The sequence below is a fragment of the Ips typographus genome, linkage group LG4 (assembly GCF_016097725.1).
Source record: "Ips typographus isolate SLU linkage group LG4, UJ_Ityp_2.0, whole genome shotgun sequence".
Lineage (NCBI taxonomy): Eukaryota > Metazoa > Arthropoda > Insecta > Coleoptera > Curculionidae > Ips > Ips typographus.
The window spans coordinates 13,461,926-13,489,114 of NC_138425.1; the positions used below are offsets into that span (position 1 = coordinate 13,461,926).

A 27,189-nucleotide genomic window follows, 5' to 3' on the forward strand; every position below is an offset into this window, starting at 1 on the left:
AGGCTCTACAAGTCGTTTTTAGTTGCCATAAGCCTCTGAGACCTTCTTCAGCTTCCTAAGAGACTTCTAAAAGTGTCAGAGGCCTCTAAAACCTTCTTAAGTTTGTAAATACTGTTTTTAATGCGCCAGATGCCTCTTGAAGCCTCTACAAGTCATTTTTAGCTACCAGAATCTTCTGAAACCTTCTTCAGCTTCCCAAGAGACCAGAAAAGATGTGTTGTGTTGTGTCCATTTGAGTAAACCATTTGAGTACTTAATAATAATAATAAAAGAAAATATAGTGAGAGCTTCTCGCATAATTGCTCATTGATGTCTCCGAGATATCAATATGTATTGCCTTTATTTGTTCGCTTATTGTTTTTTTTTATTTGCATCTTTAAACATCTTATAAAGTTATACAGAGTTTTCGGAGGAAGAACGTGTTACAGTATAGTTTTCAAAATGTGGTAGCTAAAATGTTATTTTACATACAGCGTTGCCAGTATGTAAACATGTTTCATAACTAGTTGCAAAAAATAACTCTTTCATGTAGATTTTTGCAGTTTCTTTAAAAACTCAAGCACATAAATGCTTATAATTCTCACAAAATATTAACTGGAATGGACTTTTAAATTATAGTTCACACATTATATTATGTATTCAATCTAGTTCTCATAACACCGTGGCACAGACAAAGACATGTCATTTTTTTCCTTCTATCCGTTCAAGTTCACGACGTTGACCTCCTCGACTAAAGTGTGACCTCCAGTTCAAGACTGCTATAAAAGTATTTATTTTCATTTTCATTATATTAACATGTTCAGCTACAACGGCGATAATTGACTTTTTGATAGCAATCTTAATGGGGTTTTTACGTATAAAAACTATTAGGAAAACTCTTCCTTGATATTTCCTGTTTCCAAGTGTAGAGAACAAAAATCCTGTTAGTCGTATCTTCTAGGAAAATTAGTTCAGTGGGTAGATCTATGGCGTGTCTTTGATTTAATTTAATTATTGTAATTTATTCCTTTCGGTTGGGTTTTGTGAGTGGTTTGCTGGAACTGTTCACCGTGGCAAGTTTCGCGGAAGACCTGCATCAAATATCAGAAACCTTTAATATATAAACTTCTGTAAAGTATATACAAATTTTAGTTAATTGCTTGCTTTTTGCGCGTCCATATACAGAGAATGAAGCAAACAGTAGACGTTTTAGCGCTGTAAACAAATCAGTCTTCCCGGCTTTATTTATTTATTATTTCTTGGCTTCATCGCCGAAATACAATGAACAAAGACGGTTGATGGAATTCGCTATTTTCAGCGGATGTTTGTTTTCAGGAATTTTATGTCTGGGCCGTCACGTTAACGACTCGAAACGGCATTCGATTACGTAAAAAAAACAGCTCCAAGACAATTTTTCAGTTCTTCGCGGCAAAGTGCTACCAACCTTTAAAAGTGGATAAATATTTGCACGAGTATAAATTGACATTGAATTTGTTTGCAATCGGTTGTCCAACAGACTGTTCCATCAAATGATCAGAACTCGGGTGGATAACAACAAAAGGCAATAAACAGTACGCCATTACGCAAAACGGGCACTATGTAAAACGATCCTTGAAAATGCAAGCGTATGGCAAAGTCGTGCCCATATATCACCATATTTTTTGTCGGGAATTTACTCGGCTTGCAGAGTCACAATGAGAAATATCCAGTACCATTGCCCGTCCACCCACAATATGTCCGACTTTTTTGCCGTACACCACGGCCGATAAATCTCCTCGTGGCACAAAGACATTTAATTCTCTCTTATACCTTTTCTCCTACATGAAGTTCACGGGCCCGACCTAAGAGAGTTCAATGCCGAGAAATTCGTACATTGATCTGTCAGTTTTCGTAACCGCACCGTATATAAAATACGAGTGAGCTAAACAAAAACGCACAAAGAACCATTCCCACGTTTTGTTCGGCATAAGCCGATGCGTAACCTTAACCACCACCCTAGCCAAGTAATTTAAAACAAGGCAGAAATATGAGTCGCAAAGTCATTTTTTAATTCGTTAATCGACATTTAAAATGCTCCGGATACTTTACATCGTATAAATAATGAAAACTTCTTTAATGATCTCCGTTTAAATGGTGCTTAAGTTCGATTTTTTAGTATACACAAAGCTATAAAAGTCTTTAGTAGCTTTAATGACTTTACATGATCTTGGCTTTTTCTTTGTTGGTTTCTTATTTGATTGCTCATTAATAATTAATCAGTATCAGTGGCTGTGAGTTTAGAGTTAAAGAGACAATCAAAAAAACATTTCTTCTTTGTATCATCAACCTGATCATCTCTGTTCTGGAAAGCCTGATAAAAGTGATTTTTTTTATTAATGTAGGTACTTCAGGGTGAAAAGTGTGACTAATTTAACATTTTGGAAGTGTGAGAGGGCCACCAAGAAAAACATTGAAAAAACCTAATAGTAGTTAAAAAGAGTTGACGCTAGTTTAAAAATTGTTATGGTTCTTTATGAAGAAAGACTAACAGTCGTTTGCACCGTCAATTTCTTAAACAGTGATTAGTTAAACATTTAAAAATTGTCATAGTTGCATACTCCTTGCACCGTCATTAATAAATCGTTGGTTAGTTAATCAGAGAAAACACTTGACAACCTTGCATTATTATGGAATTGTCCGCCAATTCCGTTTTGATACACAAACTGCTCGAGTAGTGATGTTCCCGTACTTAAAACTCAGTCACGTGACCGCTTATGTGCTAACAGATCTGCCGTCATGAGATCGGCTTTACCACGTGCGCGTACAGTTAGCTTTAAATCGAATATGGTTCTATGTGTAATTTTCTTCGTAGTTGTTTTAACTTGAGGTATCTCGGAAACTATAAGAGATACAAAAAAGTTTAAATTGGGGCAACGTTGCGCAATTTAAAACTGAACCAAATGTCGTTTTAAAAATTACGATTTTCCAAGTACTTCCGACGATATCCGAAAAAAACTGAAATTTTGATTTTTTGTTTTTATTTATTTCTAACCTTATTTGCAGAGATATACTAAAACCGAAAAAACATTTTTATTGCCACTTTTTATCAGCTATAAATACGATGACGGTTTCATATTTGCCACTCGACGTTTCGTTTGTCATCACCAACTTTCTTTTTCGTTATGAACGTCATATTGGATTTTTACACGACCAAATTCAGAATTTTATTCTGAATTCATGGATGGATGACAACTTATGATTTGCTTTATAAATGAGAAGTTAATTCAATAAAAATTAATTTTGCCTTGGCTGGCTTTGAATACCGTCAAAAATGTCCTAATTTGAAAGTCAATGACAAAATGGCGGCGGTCAGTATAGTAGGTTAAGAAATCTCTTTATTTGAAGAAAATGTCGGTGCATCTTTCCAAAAATGAATTGATTATTTGAAACATTCCAGAGACATATAATATGATCGTAGGTAGCTAAAGAATGGGGCTATCACGTGACGTTAAGCACGCACTGTTAAGTTGCTCTTTTTGGTCGCTAGAGAACATCAAATTTGATTACCTTTTTACGGACATTTTGCTAAATCTCTCGAAAACGATTTGAGTGAGCAGTATGAAATTTTTACTAGCTTTTTTTATTAAATATAATATTTTTCCGTACAACTCACCGGTTGACATTAAAAAATTAAAAAAACATATTTTTTGACGTTTTTATAGGCGGTACCCATAATTTTTTTTTGAAAATCATCTTCAACTGCCTTTATTAGTTTAGGATAATGGTATGGTTTTAGGATAATGGTTTTAGGATAATGGATAATGGTGCAATGTCTTGAAAACTACCAAAAATGCCATAATTTCAGGGTCGGTGACAAAACGGCAATATTGTGTATCGTGTTCTTTATGCCAAAATTAGTAAAAATGGTCACATTGACAGGTTTAAATCAACATTTGTGCTAAAATTTGGTGTTTTTTAAAAAGGTTAATCTAACTTACACTTATCGTTATACCAGGTGTCCAAGAGCACCCTGGACATAGGAAATTAACATGGGAAAACGGTTTTGATTTTTTTGTGCCTGTACGGTTGATTTGATTGAAAAATCGTAATAATGAAAGTTGTAGTACCTATCACGGACTAGTTTTCTGTATTTTTTTCGGATCTCTAACTTGAGCCCATTCGTCGTAAAACACGAACAAAAATGAGAAAATTTAAACTTTTGGCCTGCACTGTATAGGCGGTTGTCGGGCAACGGGTAAACAGATCATTGTTGCGGGTACGGTTGCTCGACAACCGCTTATACAGTGCAGGTAAAAAGTTAAAATTTTCGCATTTTTGTTCGTGTTTTACGACGAAAGGGCTCAAGTTAGAAATCCGAAAAAAATACAGAAAACTAGTCCGTGATAGGTACTACAACTTTTATTAATACGATTTTTCAATCAAATCAGCCGTACAGGCGCAAAAAAATCAAAACCGTTTTCCCATGTTAATCTCCTATGTCCAGGGTGCTCTTGGACACCTGGTAGAAAAACTAAAACTTAAAAAACTAAAGTTTTTAAAATGATGACCTCTCATTTGGAAACATAAAAGTACGTTGATTTGCTCTCAAAGTGCTCATATTAAATTTCTAATAAATCTAAAAATAGAAATAAGGTTTTTTGAAAAAAAATTAATTGAAAGTAGTCTAAATAATCGCTTAAGATTGAGAAGTTATGTTCCATTCTTCATGGAGTAAAGAAGAGTACTTGGAAATGAAATTTAGTTTTTTCAGTTATTGTGCATTAACAAAGTTGTGCAATTAAGATCTCAATAATGTTTTAAGATAAGACCTATTAATCCACTGGCAATTAATGTTATTGCCATGTTTTTTTTAACTTTCTCTAAAACACACTTTCTTATTGCATCACACCAATTAATATTTAATAACCACCTTAAATAGCATTGACGAGGAACAATTATTAAATTAAGTAAGCTCTGAATCATTTTAAAATAAGAAGAAACCTTGATACCATAATGTAATAACCGCAAAAGAAAATAAGTGCGCTCTCAGTTTTCCTTTATAAAGAGTACTTAACATCGAACGTACAACGAATAATATTACGGTTGGCAATAAATCGGCTCTACTTTAACCGTGCATATACACTAACGGGAAGCCGTTCCATGTCTTTCAGAGTGTATTAAGCAAAGAAACTAAAAACCCATCCGGCGAGTTCTTTTCCTGCTACCGGTCTTCAAGTGGCCTGCGTAACAGAAGGAGCGGTTCTATCAGCAGTACACGTCGATGTCCCTGCACCAGGATGGCAATGTTGCCACGTTCTAATTTCAAAAAAAGCCACCCATTTTGATTTAGTGTACATTACAAGCTCTGTAAGAGGTTTACTTCCAAAATTTCCCAAAAAAATAAGATAAAGAGCAAAAAAACTACCTGGAGGTAGTCATCATCTTAATTCTTCATGTTGTCCACCTCTTGGGGATTGTACATCCGCTGAGGTAAACTAACGGTGATTGCGCATCGTGATACTTGAAAATGTTCAAAACCGTCTACTTGATTGGATAATAAACATTCCACGAGGTGCGGATAAGGTGATGGAATGCGGTTTTTCTACGAAATACACACTACTGTACAAGTGATTGCGGTCGTTATTTTTTCCAAACCAGTTGCCAAATTTGTACGTTGCAAGGTAAAAATCATTCGATTCAATTTATCGACCATAAAATGATAAACACTTACAGGGAAGAAACTGTAAAATTACAGACTGCAAGGTACAGAGGGAGGATTCAAAATCCGTTCACCTTGAAATTTAATTATTATCGTCCCATCAAAGACAATAATTATTAATAACTCATCTTTGGCATACGAATATTCAAAATAAAAGTGGATCGACACGATGGGCACTTTATCACGTACAAATTGCAGACTGGCTGCCGATAATAATTATCGTAAAACCTCGATGTGTTAAATATAATATCTTAGCATGCAACACTGTGTAGTGTACAAATTAAAACCTTGAAGAAGTTTTGCATTTACCATCTGCCATTTACGATTTTTTTGTTTCAGTTAAATCTCAATACCTGATCCATTAAGTTGATACAGTCTACATATTATATCAATTACTCTTGACCAATCTTATTCTGTTAGGGCTTAGTTTTGGCGGTTAAGTTGATGAAAGAAACATGAATGAAGATTTCCTGTGTAACACATGTTCCTCATCGTCTCTGAATGTAGCATATAAACAAGCAGGCTTCAAGGTTTTCGTCTAGAAGAACGGAAATTTGATTTTTGTAATGATGTCAAAAACGAATAGACTGCGAATTATTGGTATTCAATGCTCAAAAGTCAAGGATCTGTAGAGTAACTTGTTGATTAGCTAATTTCAGTATGTTTTGCAATATTAAGAGAATACAACCGTCTTATAGATAGCAAGAAAAGTTGTTATTGACATTCAAATTTTTTGAGAGTGGAGTATTAGGGGTCTTTTTTAACTAGTTTTTGAGATTCAGTATCTCGGTAAAATGAAGAGCTAGAGAGGCGAGTTTTGGCTCATTTTGTAGTATTTTTTATCCTCTTTCTAATGGCTATTTAGCGAAATTGATTGGAGTACAAATAAAAAAGTTACAACCAAAAATTGAAAAAATGACATTTTTTTTCAAGCAGTCTAAAATAAGCCTATTGTGTACCTGTACTGCCGGCGTAGAAAGGCTATTTCATATCCTAGGCGGTAAAAAAATAATGTCCAGAACGTGATCCAGACTAAAAGGGTTGCATTTAGAAAAAAACAGATGAAATTAATGCAACACTTACTTTGCTTTGATTGGCTTGTCAGGCTTGGCTCTGCAATACAATCCTTTCATGTTCTTATTCTGAAATACAGTTTTCCTGAAGGTGTCAGGGCTAAATTTGTGATCAAATTCAAAATCAACATAAACAAACGGACTGACACACCGCCCTCTGTACAAGAAAGCCAAGAAGGTGCATGCCAAAAATTCCAATATGGCCGAAATACTGGTTTGACAGTTTGCATTTGTTTGTATTGTGGAAATTGAGTTTTTCGATGATTAAATTAATTTTTAAGGTCCAAGTCAAGACTTGGGATTACTTGCCAAAGTAATTTTTGTTTGCTATTATATATTGTTGTTTATATGTTTATTGTTCTAGTGAAAGTGTAGTTTGTGTTCATTTTATTGTGTTATCACTATTGATATTGTTCCTTCATTGTTCTATAATTTGTTGTTGGTTTTTTAACTTAAATTCTATTGCCTCTACAATATGCCGTCCACTTGTTGTTTGCCAAATTGTAAAAGCAATTTGGTGAAAGGCCCAAAAGTGTCAGTGTCTTTTACTTTCCAAAAGACCCTGCTCGAACCCAACAGTGGTTGAAAGCTTTGAACTGGAATGATTTTACTCCAACGCAATACTCAGTGGTAAGTACTTTCTCATTCAGTAAACTTATTGCCTCTTACATACATAGGTATGTGAGTTACATTTTGAGGCCGCCTGCATTTTGAGAACAACAAAGGTTTACTCTGAAAAAACAGGACAGCTTTTAGAAGTTCCATTGGCACATTTACATTTTAAAAGAAAGGTCTTGGTAATAATATAAAACCCATTTACCAGTTTTGCTTACCTAGCTTCAAGGATTTCCAAATTTTCTTTGTTTGAGCAGTTTTCACATTAGTTTGTTGTACTTTCCAGGACAAAAAGTTCTAACCAAACTTGCTTTGGCTGAACTTTATTGGGTATAAAAAGCCATATCTATACATATCTGGATCAGGAATGAAGCGTTGTTTGATTTTTCACTCAAAACTTCTAATCAACTACACGAAAAAATATAAAAAAACATATTTTCTACTGCATCTGCATAGGTTTGTGTGCAAAACGAAAACCGCTAAATGACCGATAACGCCGCCATTAAAAGTGACATTCTAGGCTTTCTTGTACAGAGGGCGGTGACTGACACAAAAAGACAAAAACTGATTGACACAACACAGCTAATACGATAACAACACGAAGCTATTTCCAAAGTTGTCTAACAGAGGGCGTATCATGGCTGTCTATCGTCATCTGTCGATTACGGTTACGCGCTCCGAATTTACACGTAACGCGGTTCTTGAAAATAGACTTTCAAAAATGTTATCGGCCATTTGCTCTGCTTTTCTGACTTCAAATCTCCGTTGTTCTATGAGAATGATACTTTTTTCAGTAACCGTTATATATGTATACTGTTCTCGCGGAGTGAGTTTACCCGTGCGTCACGAAGGCTACGTCATTATAATCATATGAATCAAATCAAGTATTCGTCAACAAACCTGTTGCGTTCATATTATAGAAAAGGGCGTGTCTAAAGCTTCGTCACGTTTAACATTTCGCGTGTATTGTCAGTCAGAAAGTAGAGATCTTTGGATGCAAATTTGCACTAAAACAACCTTATACCAAAGCAAATCAAAAATATCTTGACCGAAATAACATTTTTTTGTTTATGAGAAGTCTCCCTTTGGATCATAGAATTCCGTCTAAATTTGAAACCTAATTTATTTACCAGAATTTGCAGAGATGTATCACCAATAGGTAGTATTTCTTTAACCTTAAGCTCTTGATTTAGGTTCTGGATGGTTACATGTTTCTCTAAAATAAATACAACAAATTAAAAATTCAATAAGACATTCTGAGTGATGCTGTAGTATCTCATATCTCATTTTCAGGTTGCAATCCACTTATTTTATTTTAAACCGGCTGGAAAACATTTTAGACGCTTATTTTATTTTTTCTATGACTTTATTATTAATATGTTTGAAGAAATTTTTATGAAAAATCTATAATGCAACCCAAAAATCTCAGTCTCTGGAAACAATAAAATGTTAATAGATGTTTCTACAAAAGTAGATATATTTTACTATTATTAACAATACTATCGTTGTACATATCATATAATGTATTGCGAACATTCATTTTAATGCTTTCAGATAAATCAGTGGTCTTGGCCCGTCGATAACGTCTCGATTTACGTTTTCTAGGTGAGGAAATCATAAGATTAATTGCTTGCTTTTTCCGAATCGAATAAACAGTTTTGCAGGAAATTTTCAAAGCAGCTGCAACCTTCTAGTATCAAAAAAAAAATACATCAGTAAGAATATGTAAGGTCTTAAAATTTCTTATTTTCTTCCTGAACAGATGATAAAGCTTCTAAAGGTCCTCCATTGCTTTTTTCCAATTCAAAATATTCACAAAGGTTAAGAATTAACTGCTGGGTTTGTCTGTGGAGAATTTTTCCAGGCATTTTCTAAAAAAATACTGTAATAGTAAGTAATTCCGAATTTAGGAAAAACCAAATGGCTAAATAAAAACCATAATAGACACTCCCACTTTTTTTTCAAAACAGGTTAGTAATTGTGCCAATTTTGGTTAGGTTAGGTTAGGTTAGGACTCGTGACAGCCGACATAAAAAAAATAAAAATATTAATAATAATATTATGAAAGTACTTACAGAATGTTAGAAGCGTAGAAACAATAGCTCTTAAAAGAACTGTAGTGGTGTGGTAAATAGAAAACTTTATAAATGATTAACAACACAAAGAAACTGAAAAGAATTAATAGTAAACAAATCAAATAAATTTTGATGGTTTTCAAACTGACAATGACTGAAATAGAAGCGCTAATCAGTAAATGTTTATTTTGGAAGACATTCACTTAGATATTTACCCTTTCTGAAAGTGAACAATAGACAAGGATGAAGTCAATATTGCATGTCTACTTCTAAATCACAGGGAGATGACGCACGGGTAAACTCAGTCCGCGAGAACTGTATTTACCAGTCCGAATTAATCGGTTAAACGATACACATCCTATGTTTACCTTATTACGCTTTCATTGTGTCATCTGTCAAAAATCGTGATGTCCATGGCACACTAATTCAAAATTCAAACACCTTGTACTAATACTACTAATTGCGTTGTTGTATTGTCAAATAAAGTTTCAGTGAAGCCGTAAAGCGACCTAAATCGCCGAAATGAGTGATAGTGATAAAATAAGTTGTACATCACCTGCTTTAGCAGCAATAGCGTCAAATACGGTAAATAATTTGATTCCTGGCAGGTCCCGCAAAATGTATGAACGAGCGTACAATAAATTCACCACTTGGGCCAGAGAACACCAAGCGGTCAATTTTACCGAAAATGTTGTATTGGCCTATTTTGCCCATTTAAGTAAATCATTGAAGAGTTCGACAATGTGGGCGCAATATTCCATGCTTAAAGCTGAGCTAAATATTAAAGACAGTAAGCATTTTTAAAGCGAAAAAGTGAAAACTATGCAGCTAAATAGTATATTATTCAACGAGCTTTTTATGATAGTCATTAATCCCTAAGGGGGATGTTTACGTCACGAGCCGCAGGCGAGGGACGCAAATCTCCCGTGGGATTAATGGCCATAAAAAACGAGGATAATACTATACTTTGTCCACGACCACTGTCCATTACCACTAATGCCAAGTGCAGGCAAATTAGAAGTTGATACTCTTTTATGTAGATAATAAATAATATAGGTAATCTCTCAAATCCGCCATAACAACTGAAATGTCAAACTCGATACGATTAGGATCGCGTTTAGAATGGCCGTCGGTGTACAAGTCGTGACAGAATTTGGGAAAAAATGGATCACGTGAACAATTTATTTACATAACTATATGGTGGCATGTGACAAAGACCACGGTGCGCACACCAGCCCTATTTCTGAACGCACCCCCAGCGTTGCCGCCTACGACCACAAGGGCACTGACGTTGTCAATGTCAACTTAAAAAACCACAGAACTAAGGACGGTCATACACCAAAAATATTTCAAATATAAATTATGGAATTTACCTAATGATTTGGCAAACTCCTGTACTGTGTTATTGCGGTGTATTTGTTAAGAAAATGGTATTCTGAATTAGCAGTAATTGCAAAGACATAAGTGGATGTCTACATGCAAGAAATACCGAATATCCCATGTTTTATGCTTGGTGTGCAATCACCTTTAGGTCGAGAGGGAATAATGATCATTATTCCTCTTCATTAATCACTCTGACGCTATATGACCTTCATTTAGCTTCTGTCAACACGCTGAATATTAGTACATTATTGGTTGGTCGTGGACAAAAGTCTAAAACTTTCACCAAGAACCAAGTATAGTCAAATTTTTACCCTTTGAGAATGACGTCAAGCAGGTGAAAAAACACGCATGTCTGTAATTAGATCACAAATTTTAACCTACAAATGCTTTGAAAAATGAGTGATCATGAGAGTTTCAGTTGACATCTGGAAACTGTTTCTTTTCGTACTCGAAAAAAAGCAGCACATTTAGAATTAGCATTTGGGCCTTCTCATGGTAGCGCAGCATTTGTATACCTTTGATATTCGTTTAAATCAAAGTCACAGTAAATGTCAACGTTTTCAATTTGACAGGACGACAAAATTAACAACGTGCCTTTTTTGCTAAAATTGTTTATTTCACATGTTTGATATACGAGAAACAAAGATGTAAAAAGATGACGTCATTCTCAAAAGGTAAAAATCCAACTATAGACACTTTTTTAACAGAAGCACCTGACAAAAAGTATTTAGCCATGAAGGTAAGATCCGAAACAAAAATGAATTTATGATTTTTTTTAATACCTATATTCAACATTTTGAGGTTGTTTTAATATACGGCATATCAGGGGCATGTCGATGTAATGAACTGGTAAACTTGAGAATTCAAGATATTGAATACATGGAAAAATTAATTCTGGCCCAGAACATTTACAATTGTTGGAGAATTTTACATAAATATTTGTAAAAAATACTTGTCTCTTCGTCCAGATGTTATTGATACAGATCGTTTTTTCATTAAATATCAAAATGGAGTTTGCCACAGAGTTGTAATGGGTATTCACAAAATCTCAAGTATTCCCAAGGAAATAGCGTTGTTTTTGAAATTGGCTGATGTCAAAAAGTATACTGGTCACTGCCTTCGCCGAACCTCTGCAACTCTTCTTGTAGATAATGGTGGAGGCATTTGCTCATTGAAAAGACACGGTGGTTGGAGGTCTACAACTGTAGCAGAAGGCTACATTGACGATTCTTTAAGAAATAAAAATGACACAGCAATGAAAATGATTGTAATTTAATACCAATGGAGAACAATACCACAGATGATATAAGAGAACCAGTAATTTCAATAAACCCACAACAACAACCTACTTTAAATGTAGACCATGAAGTAAAGGGGAAGGAATTTCATTTATGGCAGAATTGTAAATTTGAAAATTGCTCATTTAAACTGACGGTTCATAGTTCGAATACCGACAAAGAAAATGTGTAGATTATTAGTTACATTTTTCTATTAATTGATATTTTAATTTATGTTAATTGTGTTGTGAATATAAAAAGTTTGTAATGCAAGGAATAAAGCAAACAAACATGAAAAATCAGTGGTTTATTATGCCTAATGAAAAAGTTGAATTTATAAGATTGTGTTAAAATGATTGACCAAATTATGTATGCTAGTATTATCCTAACTACGCCTAATAACATAATATACTAATTTCGTCCTCAAGATTGTTGTCCTCGGCCGTCAAACTTTCTTTCGGCCGATAAAATACCATTTACCGGCGTAGGTATACAAATAACTATTTTGGTCAAAAGTGTAATTTTGGCAAATTTTTATTTTGCTCCATAAGGGTTCCAATGCACAGCAAAGAACCTTAAATTAGGTGAAATATAATAAATACTCCATAAACCGTATAAGTTAAAGTGAATAGTTCAGTACTCATGTTATCATCATTACACCAGAAAATGGTGCTTTTACTCTATAGTAAATTTGTGACAGTTTTTTTAAATCAATGTAAATGTAATTAACGCGCATAAGAAGACCAGTCGTTCCAGTTAGCTGTCAAAATCAAATATTTAATCAGTTTTAATGTTGACACTATAATTATAGACATAGAGATGATCGTCTTCGTTTAGGACTGAAGGATAACGGCGCAACCCACATCTGTTCATTCATATAGGCAGTGCATAGTAGGCGAGTAAATAATGCGTTTAGATATGTTATTTTCGAAAAATCCATCATCCGTCATTAGAGAATATTATTTATGAGGTCAGAAAGAATTCGCTGGTGGGTGACTTACCGCAGATGTTGGCAGACAGGTATACTTATTTTCTGTACCGGACCGAATTAAGTGGAAAGAAGATCGGTTTAGCTTAAATGGAAGTGGTATAACCTCGTCTATAGGCTATTAAATATGATCTCATCCCTGAATATAAATTTTGCACGTATTATTACTACGTACAGTTACACTAATCGGTATGATATTACCGTACCTCCTAATACGAAACGAATATTTTCTCACAACTTAACCGGGCGCCATGTCTTATAGTTTGCTGCGGCAAAGTAATATCGTGGAAGAGAGTATCTTTAAGTAACTGTTAACCCGTCCGGTTAATAATGTACGATTAGTTAATGTCGTAAGTGGTTATTACGGAAAAACGAGAAAGACCAACAGTACCGGACGATTATCGGCATACGGGAATTGTTGTAATTACGATTAAATAACGGACGGACGATACACTCGCCTATTATTTTTATCCACCTTATTATAATGTATACACATACAAATACGATGCTGATTATTTTGTTAATTACAGTTAAGATTGCAGATTTAGTTGGTTGTACTTGATGATGATGCTTGCTTTACTGGAGGGAAGTTAAGATGATTAGTTAAGTTGAATTAATGGCCCCAACATTGGCTAAGTTGAGTTTACGGACAGCTTAGATAAGTTTAGTTTACTCTGTGTTATTTTGCATCTGATCTGTCACATTCAAACCTCAAAATTGGGCTTGAAAGCAAATTTTCTATATTTCATTTAAATTTGTAGTGAATGTTGCCCTAGACGCATGAAAAGTCTCTAATGAAGATTTATTGACTGGTCTGATATAGCCTCAAAGTCATTCAGACTAATGCGTATACTCTTTGAACCGAAAAGAGATGAATCTATACGCTTCACTAGAAGAAAAATTATGACTTAGCGCAAGCAAATTATAACGACTTGACGGGCTGTAGCCCTTTGGTAAAGTGGTGTTGCGTGTCTTAAATCCAAATCTGTTTAATCTTGAGGATGGCTTTTGCCTTTACTAGACACGAGCACGTAATGAATCTGCCGCATAGCTGGAGGTGTCCGCGACTCTCGTATCGAATCGCAAAATTGCCCATAAACTATTTCGTGCTGGAAATACGGATGCGTGCACGAAGGCCGTCTGAAGGCTGATCTGTATACACGATAACTTCGACGGTTCACATGTAAATTGGTTCAGCTCATTTTCGCCATTTTTTATTAATCCCGATCCCAAAGAATTCCAGAAAGCTTGCAGGCCTTACTTGGTTTGCGGAACAACAGCAGCGGGCACTCATGGGACTGCGATTTAACCACCACGCCCAGAACTTGTCCTTAAAAACGACAATTCGAAGTTAACGTATGCCTAAGAAAATACCGTTGTCCAACTATGAAATCGCTTCCTCCATCTAAAATAACATATGGTTTGGACATAGGCTCGGCTGATGTTATGAAATTTTCAAACCACAACACAAGATTACAGCTTTGACTGGCATGATTAGGTCCATTTAATGGGTCCTAGTTGAATGAACCTGAATGAAAACTCATCATTAGAATTACAGAGACAACACGGAGAAGGGTGATAATTGACCTAGAAACTGTAAAAGCACGCCTATGCGTATTATATGAACTTTCTTGCGATGACGGTCTATTAGTTACTATCCAACTATCTGTATATTATTACAAGAACATTGCACATGTTACGGTGCTTAAAACTCCATATTGGGAAGGCACTTGCGGTTTATTTAGTCGGCAAGACTTTACTCGTAAAACAAGTTCAAGAAAATGGACGCACTAGAAATTCTTCTTTATGTTTTGTGAACGTACAGGGTGCTGCATTTTCGATGGTTTTACGGGGTACAGAGAAAACGGTAATAGATAGAAAAAAAGTAGCATACGTGTTCTGATCTCTTTTTCTGAGCTGAGATGACTGGCGAAAAGTGTGCGGCGCAAATTTCTTTTGTTTCAAAGATACGGGGGGATTTTGAAAATTGGTCATTATGGAACCTCCTCTGTATTTCATTTACTATTAAAGTTGTCAAAAAAGGAAAAACGGTTTCCGGTAGAAGTTTTGACGCAGAATCCAATGGCGTAGTTAGTTTTTTTCTATTACGTTTAGTTTCTGACATATGACAGTAAGTTATATTTTTTTAAATGGAACACCCTATATATTTTTAGTTCATTTAATTCTGTTGATTTTTACTTTTTCAACGGTGTATTAAAACATATAAGTTTATAAAAGTTAATCTTGGTAATTAGAAAAAAAGCGTTTCCTTAACAAAAAAGTGCTAAATAATATGTATAAAAATACCCACAGTCGAAACAAAATTTGGGTATGTTCATATTAACATGTTACATGTCGTTTATAAACAGTTTTTTCAACTTCTACCTAAAAAATAGTAGAAAATAGAAAAGGCCACTTTTCTTATTAAAGTGATGGTAGAACCGTTTGTAACTTAGATTTTTAATAAGATTTATTAAAAATATTTAATTTTATGATGTGTTAGTTTATATGATTTCCGATTTTGTTTGGTATTTTAGATATTAGCCTTTTTTAGCTTAGCAAAGGTCTTTTTTTAAAATAACAGGATTAACCTCTACAAACTTATATGTTGTAATACACCGCTGAAAAGGTAAAAATCAACAAAATTAAATGACGTAAAAATATATAGAATGTTCCATTTAAAAAATGTAACTTACTGTCATATGTCAGAAACTAAACGGAATAGAAAAAAACTGATTACGCCATTGGATTCTACATGAAAACTTCTACCGGGAACCGTTCTTCCTTTTTTGATAACTTTAAGAGCAACTGAAATACAGAAGTTCTGAAATTCAAAAATTAACAATTTGGGAAAACCCCCCGTATCTTTGAAACAAAAGAAGTTTGCGCCGCCTACTTTTCGCCAGTCATCTCAATTCAGAAAAAGAGATCAGAACACGTATGCTACTTTTTTTCTATCTATTACCGTTTTCTCTGTACCCCGTAAAACCATCGAAAATGCAGCACCCTGTACATGTTAGATGAATAAACGAGATTATTCCACCATAGTAACGTTACAGAAAAAAAATGTAATAATAAACGCTAATTCCATAATTGACAATTGCACTCCGAAGTGAAAATTGTATCCTTTTGATGACCATATTGTTCAAATCATAGCTACTTGGCAACACATTTGCATTCAGACTTGTTTGCCCTAAATAAACAGCTTTGATATGCATTTTATGATTATTTCGGGGGTAATATCCCTAGTGCATTTAATTTTTCCGGAAAAATTCGGAAAAACGAGTTTCTAAGTAATTTGTTTTAACAAATAGCATGAGCGAGTGTGGTTTTAAAAATCATCCGAGTCGAAGACACAGGAAAAAGTTTTCCACAGGAAAAATTAGATGCACGAGGAATATTTGGTAAGATTATTTCCTGAGTTAAATAAACATTTTATTTTAATTAAAACAATAGGAACAATAACTTTCAAGCTAGAAAGGGTAACACTATTCTTTATGTTGCTGTGAGGAGTGTGAAATTTTTTCGAATTTTTTTCCAGAAAAACTGCTGACAGCTAAGTTGACAGTTGTTAAGTGATTTTTCCACTTAAAATTTACATTTGTTATACTAATTCTTGATAGCGATTGGTCAAAATTGATAGGAAGGAAATAATCATAGGTTATATCCCGAGACGTTCAAGTTTTATCGGGTAAACTGTGCATAGGTGATTTTTTGCAAAATTTTGCTTGGAAAATGATTGAGACTAAATAATTCGACGATAAAATCCTGAGACCGCAGGTCGAAACCATTTGCCTAAAAGAAAAATTTTGCAAAAAACCTACCAATGCACATTTTACGTGATAAAACGTGAACGCCGAGGGGTATATGTCAAGATTATTTCCTGAAAACTCACATTTTAGTTTATTAACAAGAAAACACCTTAATTAGAACACAAATACTAAACTAAACGTGATGAAATTAATGATAATATTGAACTCACCCCAGCAGACGACAGATTTTCGTTCAGCCATGTATATTTTAGTTTACATTTCAGATTGACAATCAGACGTCATAATATTTTAATTTATGTAATTTTTTAATGGAAACTACGTTATAGAAATTTATTAATTGTTAATATTGAAGAAAATAGCTTAAATTTTATGTGTCTAAATCCCGTTTCGTTTAATATCAAATGTTCTTCAAAAAAACGTATTCGAAAAAGGTAGGAGGTGTTTATTCAGTGTAAAATTTTAGCAACTAGGGATTTATTCAGTATATAACGGCACTCATTGGTCGAACTAGAAAGGTTTATTGAATTTTATTGGCTGCTAGTACAATGAGGGAAATAATCCCTATAATAACCCTCATTTTACACGCACTTAACATATTAGGTCTGTTCGTAGAGAGAATCTCCAACTAGTAATCAGAGATTTAGATACATCCATTGGCCTCAAGTCAGAAAACGTCATAGTCACGTGATCATTCAACCAATGAAACAGTTTAAAAGTTTAAAAAAATTCATTAACCAATTTCGATTATCAATTTTTCTTTAAAAAAATTAAAAAGACGTTATCTCACCGGAGCCGCTCGAATCCTCGCCTTAAATTAAATTCCGTTCAATAAACTTGTTGATACACCGATTAAAATATTTAAATTCAGATTAAAGATATTGAAAAAATCTTGTTACCCAGTTGGCAAATTGCCACGTCTTGGGTCGTTAACACCGAATATGATGTAAATGTTGCAAACTGTTTCGATTAATGGTTAATATGGTTGGTTAATACCAGAACACCCTGATGTTATTTGAAAAAATAGCAAATGATAAATCAACTTAGAGTGATTTACAAGCTAACCAAAACCTCTCAAGGGAGATTAAAAAAATCACTTGCAGCCTACTAACGATAAATGAATCACTAGAATTGACTAGAATGATGAAAAACGGTTAACGTCTATCAAGTACTCCTTTATATGGCAACTACAGGATAGCATAACTTAGAAAGATAGTTAGAAATTGATTTTTGTAATGAGTGTTGTCACCCTACATACCTACTGTTAATATGACTTAATTAATCCATATGTAACAAAAACTAGGTCATTACACGTCACCGAAAAGACATGAAGTAATCGTCAACATTCCGATAAGTAAATAAGTAATTCGAGCACAGTCGCGGCCCCGATTAGACTAACAAATTATTCTTAAGAACTTTTGGTTTCGTTTAATGCACGAACAGTGGTTTGACAGAAAACGAGTGCTCGTCCTACACGTTTTCGAACACCCGGTTTATGATTATTGCTCGGTGCGAAACGGACATTTCGCGTTTCTAATCAAGGTGAGACAAATTTTATTGTCAGAGAAAGTAATTAGCGTCACTTTGCGGACAAGCAACTATGACAAAAAGCCGGTTTATGATAAGTTACTTCTATTTGTTCTTTTGGCGCGTCTGGCTGATTCTTCGCTCAGCGAATAGAACAATACGACGGAGATTTTTTCCTTCTCGTCAGATCCGAATCAAAAATAGAACAGAAGAAATCCTTGGCATCCAATGGTCTCGAGCTCGTTCCATTAGGTTTATTAGTGTTCCAAATATGGAGCGCCGGAGCCGCATAATAATAAAACAGGAATAGCTGCATGCACGCAACGACGCACCGCAGGAGTTGGCAAAAAGAAGAAAAATCGACTGCGAAACGTTCCAAGAAACAATTGACCATCGTTATTTGATGCTTGTACGCTATTGGTGCCTCGATATCGGCTTAAGTGTTACAGGGAATATTTCAACGTTGTTAATATACTGAAATGTCAGTCATCCTTTTCATCATCATCGCCAAATATGTCTCAAATACCATTAGTAGATGATTTTTAGTAAGAGGCTGGTCTTAATGAGCTTTATTACTAGTCTTGTATAAAAAGAATGTAATGAAAGCTGGTGATTCGTTGAAGAACACCTCAAGTAATCTAAAAGAGGCTAGAGAAGTGTCTCTCGGTTTCAAAATATGGCTGGTAAATGAGATTTTACTTTTGCGCGGTTTAGGTAGAAAATACAAATAGTAGTTCCAATCAATAGGCTTTAGAAAAACGGTCTGAACAGTGTCCTCATCAATTCATTATATTAACGATTCCTGATTGATCGCACTTTTCTAGTCTAAAACGAAGAAATAAAACAATTTCACTTGATTCCGTTTCGAACCTGATGCAGAGAGAAAAAATAGACGACTTACCGTACCTTGGGCAATTATTACATTATAAAGGTGATACACTTTATAAGATTGCTGTAAATGTCGGCTACTAGATTGCAGCCATTAGAGAAATTAACTCGGTAATTCTTAGAAGTTGTAAAAGAAGATTGTCGAGCAGCTAATGGAAGAAAATGTCGTCAATTGCTCGCGTATCGAAGAATTATAGATGTAATTATATCATACATGCTGGATTTAGTTCTACGGTATATTAGGCTCCTTGTTCAGCTTTTGTCAACGTGAAAAACAAAACATTTTTCATTTATTCTATTTGCATTGACTACCTACACAAAATCGACTTGTCTTGATAAAATATACAAACGGAATAATTAATTCTGACCTCACAAGAACTATTACACATAAACAAACTGAACAGCACTGAGCATCGTAAGTTACTTACATGTTACATTAAGCTTATAACTTATAATCTTAATGTGTTTCAGAATAATTTCCTATTAAAAGAATGGCTTTATTTGCATAAGTTTAAGATAAAACCGTTGGCAGCTATATGAATAAAGTAGCTTAAAATGTCCGCTTGAACGTCGCTTATCGTATTGACGTTAATGGACAAGACGGTGTGCTAGTGTAACGCTTTTAAAATTAAGCTAATGATACGAAGGATACATTTATGTACACAGACACAAACAATAAGAAGAAATTATTAAAAACTCCTTTTAGTCACGTGTAAACTAATATTTTGACTACCAAACCCTGTGTAATTAGCGAGTCTCATTTTGTTGACTTAACTGTGTCACGACCTACTTTATCACAATTTTTTCTTTTTGCGGTAGGTGTTTCCGTAAACAAATTATCGTTTTGTGTACATTTAGGTGGTTTGCTGTTTATACATTTTTCAAAAAAAAAATGGTTTTAAGTGGTTTTTGTCTCTTCAGTGTCAGCGAAAGTCAATTCCAGTTTGTATGTTCATACTTGACTAGTGTCGCTGTTGAAACTATATCAATGACCAAGATGGTTGTGGTATATAATGGGACAGACCATGAAGTGGTTGTTAATAATGTTAAAAGTGCACATATTCCGTTGCAAAACGAAATTTACGATCGACGTTTACGTGCAGGATGACCCGGATGTTGCGCGGCCCCACCGACCACGGTACGACCGTAAATTGTAAAAAACGGTGGGTACATCACATGAATAAACATCGTCCGCAAAGTAAATTACTGTCCAATCGAAACAAAAGTAATAGCGAACTGTAATGATACAATTTATTGTAAATCCGAGTGATGTCATTGTTAAATGCGGCGAATCGGATTTTCATGAGTGCCGCGCGCGGTTTGCTCCGCATGTGGTTGGTTGCGTGGTCGGTAACCAACACCAACCCATATGGTTGACGTGCAAGGGCGAATTTTATAGATGCAATAAACCAGGAACGAAACGGTTTCCGTCACTGCTACCGAAAGACAGTGATCATTACCTTTGTAGTAAACTATTTGTTACAATTTAAAATTCGCGCCATTATCAAGTGACGGGTGTGACATGACAAGTGAAGTTTAAGGGGAGAGGGTTAGGTCGGGGCGAGGGAGCGGTCACGTTTTTTTTCAATTTTGCCTTTGCATTTTTATAATAAATATAGTTATCTAAAAGTGTGCCTTTATTCAGTCATCCAGACAAGCCATCCTACACCTTCAAATATTTTGAAACATATTAATAATAAAGTTTCATTTAAATGAGTTTTATAACTGTTTTTCATGGTAAGTACACATGTGCAGCCTTTGAGTACATCGCAGCACTGTTCGTGGTTTGTGATTGGTCAAGGAAAAGCAGCAAGCTGAAAACTGATTTTTTTGACCAATCACAAAATGTGCTGAGATTTATGCAAATGCTGTACATGTCGACTTGGCATAGGTGCTTTCCAATTACAATAGGTAACTGACCTAACCTAAATGTAAAAATAAAAGTTGAATAATATTAATAGTACTTTTGACAGTTTTTATGTTAGAAGCTTAATTTTTGTACACAATAGTCTAGTTTACACCGCTAACTGGTACGCGTACTAACGGTTTACCCCGAACCATATTCGAATCAAAGTTCTAGCCTTTTCGGTGTAAACAGTGGTGTATTATGCTAGTTCACTTTTGGTTTGGTACTCTTGGAAATGTGTACCGAACGGAAGGAGTGGTGTATACTTTAGTAGACAAATAGAAAGCCGATAAATAATAATAATAATAAATAATAATCAATTCTATCTTCCTTTTAGTTCTCGTGTACCGAAGCAAGCTACCTAACGGTGTAAACTAGACCAATACAGGGTGTCCCACGACGAAAGACATCGATTGATATTGGAAAAAGTATAAATGGGAGAGTTTTGAAAATTTGGCAGGATACTGATGTGGGCATGCCCAATCTAACTAAAATATTTTCAAGATGGTTGCACTTCCGTTTATACCGGAAGTCTTTCACAACTTTCTTATTTTAAATAGAACACCCTATATATTATTACATATTTGGATTCCTCACAAAATTCTGACCAACTTTTGTGTACAATGCCCTATGCCTATCTCTAGCCGTTTAAGAAATATTTGATGTTTTTCCAAAAAAGTGACAGTTGCAACACTCAACATGTTTTTGTACTCTGTCAATATCGTTTTTCATTTTGCAATGAAACTTTGGGTTATTGTAAATAAAGGATCGTTTTATTAAACTGAGGGTGCGTAATGACTCATTTGTATACACGGTCATCAAAAAAAAATCATAAATCTGCCACTAAAAAAAATGAAAAATTTCAAGTTTTTTAAATAGAAACCCACATTTTTTATGACGGAATCATTTTAAGCATTAAAAATTACTATACGTTTCAATTTACTTGCCTATGCCTAAATCCAACCCATTTCGTTTTATTTGAGAATAAACATTTTTTATTATCAAAACACTTCTAATTACGTCTCTAATTACGTGTGGATTTATGTCACACTAGTAGTGTGAATTATGTCTATTGAACATTCCATTTTTAGTAAATTTGGCCTCGTCGCTCTAAATAATATTATTCAAAAATTCTTCTCCATAGTGACTAGTCAGCAAAAACTTACTAAAAACCACTCTCTTCGGAAATTCAACCTTTTTTAAGTGTTGCACTAATTTAAATGAAAAAGGGTGAAATTTATGTTTCTTCAGGATCCTTTGAATTGAGCTTTAGGATATGCCTGATTCTCCGGAAACTTGTCTTATTGACGAAGTTGGATTTGCAACAAAATAGCCCAAAATTGCAATTTCTACATTTGTATTATTAAGGATTGGTTTTGTTTTAATACCTTTTATCTTCACAGATCCCGTATTCTCAAAATTTTCAATTATTTGCTTGACAGCTTTTGGTGATGGCTTTCGTTTTTCTGGATAATGAGCGGCAAATACCTCACGTGTTCTACTCACAACTTTATCACATTCTCCGTAAATAATAAACAGATTTAAGTAATCTTGGTTTGAATAACGTAACCGCGACGGTATATTTGCAGTTGTCAAAACACTCAAAACTAGTGTTATTAACATGCTCTACAGATCTCCAATATCACCGTGTGTCAAAAGCATGACCAACTAGAATACCAGATAATCCCAACCGTGCACATAATAAAAAAATGTTTATTCTCAAATAAAACGAAATGGGTTGAATTTTGGTATAGGCAAGTAAATTGAAACGTATAGTAATTTTTAATGCTCAAAATGATTCCGTCATAAAAAATGTGGGTTTCTATTTAAAAAACTTGAGATTTTTCATTTTTTTTTAGTGGCAAGTTTATGATTTTTTTTTTGACGACCCTGTATACAAATGAGTCATTACGCACCCTCAGTTTAATAAAACGATCCTTTATTTACAATAACCCAAAGTTTCATTGCAAAATAAAATACGGTTTTAACAGAGTACAAAAATATGTTGAGCGTTGCAACTGTCACTTTTTTGGAAAAACATCAAATATTTCGAAAACGGCTAGAGATAGGCATAGGGCATTGTACACAAAAGTTGGTCAGAATTTTGTGAGGAATCCAAATATGTAATAATATATAGGGTGTTCTATTTAAAATAAGAAAGTTGTGATAGACTTCCGGTATAAACGGAAAAGCAACCATCTTGAAAATATTTTAGTTAGATTGGGCATGCCCACATCAGTATCCTGTCAAATTTTCAAAACTCTCCTATTTATACTTTTTCCAATATCAATTGATGTTTTTTGTCGACCCTGTATAGTTTGAACGAAAACTATTATAAACTAATACTAAATAATTTGTGTAAAATTTTCATAAATCTCTGTTCTTACATTAAGTAGGATTTAAAAAAAAACATCTTCTAGTATTTCGTGTTTATAAAACCACTTTTGGTGGTTGCCTCTAAAAATTCTAGATCAATTCAAACTGGTTTAGCAAAACGGTTTTAATAACATAATAGAGAAACTATTTCCTAATGAAAATATCAAATCAAAACAAATTCCCTCCCACTGAATGCAATAAACTAAACAATTTTCGCATTAAGAACAACCTTCTATATGGCGCGGATATGGATTGATTTGTTATTTGGTTGGTTTAATTCAAGAACAAATTTCACGCCCGTCAATAGAAACACGTACGTGATAATACCGGTTAAGAGTGTTATTGGTTAATCCCAACAATTTCGTACACATAGAACCTTGAAGGTTTCTTAGGCGCTCGATCTCTTGATCCCCGGTACGTTTTTGGTAAAATTTAACAATTATTAAGCTGGTCTAGCAAACCTTGCAATCCCTTATAAAGCTTTAAGGTTAAGTTGTGATGTTGAAGGAATTTTGATTACGCTATATTCTACAGAAAACGCATCTAATTATTTGCTACAATGAGGAAGTCGGCCAGGTATTTACCTGCTTCTGGTGGTGATTCACTGCCTCTAGTAAATATGTCATCATTAAGATGGAAATTTTTAAAGCTAATTAAAATATTTAAGTCTCCAAATAAGGGGCTGTTGTTAACTACTTTAATATGGGCTCAGGTTTCTTCCATTAATATGTAAATTACACCTGAAGCTACCACACCTTTCGAATTTTTTCTCTTTGATGTTACGCAAACAGCGCTTCTTATATACTCATAAATTAACTTAAATAGAGGACTAAAAGAAAATTTGTTCACTTTCAACCCATAAAATAACACCATGGTGCTAAATCAGTAAATACATTCAACTTTAACATTAAACTTAGTGTTTATGTGCTTTTAACGATCTAGCGGCCTATCTAATCTGTCGCAATGAATTAAATCAAAATTGTTTATATTCTTTTATTGATAGGAACACCTACATGGAAATAAAGATAAACTTTATCAGTATAGGTAGGTGTTTTTATGCACACACGGTATACAGGGTAATTCAAATTCGACCCTCACCATTGGGATCTCAGAAACCATAAGAGATACGAGAAAGTTTAAATTGGGGCAAAGTTGCGCAATTTAAAGCTCAACAAAATGCTGTTTTAAAAATTTTGATTTTCCGAGTACTTCCGAAGATATCCGAAAAAAACTGAAAATTTGATTTTTTGTTTTTATTTATTTCTAACCTTATTTGAAGAGATATCAAAAAACTAAAAGCAACTTTTCATTGCCACTTTTTCCTAGCTATTCGATGATGGATTCAAATTTGCCACACGACGTTTCGTTTTCTGTCAGTCATCATCAACTTTCTTTTTTCTTATGGGCGCCATATTGGATTTTTAGCCCACCAAATAGTACGTTTTATTCTGATTTTAGTGATGTATAATAACTTATGATTTGCTTTATAAATAACAAAATAATTCAATAAAAACTATTTTTACTTTAGTTATTGGCTTTGAGTTAATGGGCCGTTTTATAAAATGTCATTATTTGACAGTACTTGTCAAACACGATAATTCGGACGATCATTAGGGAGTCAATCATAGTTAAAAATGTATCTAGAAAAGAAATCCCCGCAGAAAATGTTATTATTATACAAGCATTGCTGAACTATTTAGGTTAATCAGAAAAAGAGATTTGTTAGCATTATCTCTAACTTAAAAGGCTTATTTATGTTTCCAAGAGAAAGATCATCATTTTAGGAACTTCATTTTTTGCCAAATTTCAATTTTTTATAATGTTAAGTGCAAGTTTATAGTTATTTATACAGTAAGTGACAAACCATTTTTTATTCATTCATATTTATTCGAGTGAATAAACCGGTTTAAGTCACGTGTCTTATACAGTATTTTATTAAATTTCGACTTTTTATATTAAAAAAAAAACTAAAATTACAGTTCTATTAAATTTGCACCGCGCCCCGTAGATGTAACATTGATGTTTGTTTGTTTACATCTGTAAATAGGCGAATGTCATTCAGAGTGATTTAATAGTTATTTATACAGCAAGTGACTTAAACCATTTTTTATTCACGAAAAGAACAACTAGGTCCACAAGCGTAGCAAGTGGCATAAGCTCTTTGAGTGAATAAACCGGTTTAAGTCACGTGTACACCTTTGTGACTAAGTATGTTCAGGCTAATTGCGTGTGACAAGTACTACCAAGTAATCTTCATAAAACGTCTCATTAACTCAAAGCTAACTAAGGTAAAAATCTCTAAAAGCTCTAATGATCGTCCGAATTATCGTGTTTGACAAGTACTGTCAAATAATGACATTTTTTAAAACTGCCCATTAACTCAAAGCCAATAACTAAAGTAAAAATAGTTTTTATTGAATTATTTTGTTATTTATGAAGCAAATCATAAGTTATTATACATCACTAAAATCAGATTAAAACGTACTATTTGGTGGGCTAAAAATCCAATATGGCGCCCATAAGAAAAAAGAAAGTTGATGATGGCTGCCAAAAAACGAAACGTCGTGTGGCAAATTTGAATCCATCATCGAATAGCTGAGAAAAAGTGGCAATGAAAAGGTGCTTCTAGTTTTGGAATATCTCTTCAAATAAGATTAGAAATAAATAAAAACAAAAAATCAAATTTTCAGTTTTTTTCGGATATCTTCGGAAGTAGTCGGAAAATCGAAATTTTTAAAACTACATTTGGTTGAGCTTTACATTGCGCAACTTTGCCCCAATTTAAACTTTCTCGTATCTCTTATAGTTTCCGAGATCCCAATGGTGAGGGTCGAATTTGAATTACCCTGTATAAAACATAATTTTTTCTTTCTATAGAAAATCAAACTTTTCTCCCTTATTTGAGGGATGAAAAAATCTTAAAGCATTTTCCTCCCTTTAGGAAGGTCACCAGTAAACACTTTCTTAACAAATTTCCTTGGTTTCAGCCAATTATTATTATTATCTATCCAACATTATTAACCAAAAGTTGCACTTCCCACCCTTGTAGAGCAAATAACTATTTTCAATTAAGCAAAATTTTTAATTAGCACTTTTCTGACACACTCTGTATAACAAACTTGTTTCACATAACATACTTATCCACTCGAATTTCTGCATTAACCGTTTCCATTGTTTTTTTTCTTCAAGATGGCGTTCAATGATAAAATTACCTTTGCATCGATAATTAATATAAAACCCAGTGGCGCGGTAACAAAAAAAAAACACAAACCGAGATTACAGTGACGTTACGGTCTCTTTTTTCCTAATCAAAGAACACTTAATGAATCAACCTGGATCGGGTTGAACCGTTGAAATTGTTACGGCATTGTAATAGTGTTATTGTTTGCTTTTTTCCTACCTTTTGTTTACTTGCGGCACTGTCCACCAAACGAATATTTCGGATCGCTTTTCGTTAATATGGGCAATTGGTAATTGGTCGAGATCTGAGAGATGCCCTCATTAAAACGATGATGTAATTTTCGGTCGAACTTATAAGTGATTTTAAAATTGTTGTATTATTAATTCATATACGTAAGAGTCAGGTAATGTTTATGTTACGAATATGGACGTAGAAGGATAAGACATAGGTTCC

At 34.0% G+C, this 27,189-nt stretch overlaps 1 protein-coding gene and 2 long non-coding RNA genes across 6 annotated transcripts in view; 1 reads left to right on the top strand and 2 right to left on the bottom strand.

The window, feature by feature from the left end:
* Positions 1–27,189, bottom strand: part of LOC145728050 (uncharacterized) — a 69,764-nt gene that overhangs the window by 31,634 nt on the left and 10,941 nt on the right. The gene's annotated exons all lie outside the window — the stretch shown is intronic.
* On the bottom strand, positions 8,825–9,758 carry LOC145728176 (uncharacterized). The gene is made up of 2 exons (XR_014178018.1): positions 9,441–9,758; positions 8,825–9,236 (listed from the first exon to the last, which is right to left on the bottom strand). It is a non-coding gene; the product is annotated as an uncharacterized LOC145728176 (long non-coding RNA).
* On the top strand, positions 9,866–12,399 carry LOC145728177 (uncharacterized). Its single transcript, XR_014178019.1, has 2 exons — positions 9,866–11,562; positions 11,625–12,399. It is a non-coding gene; the product is annotated as an uncharacterized LOC145728177 (long non-coding RNA).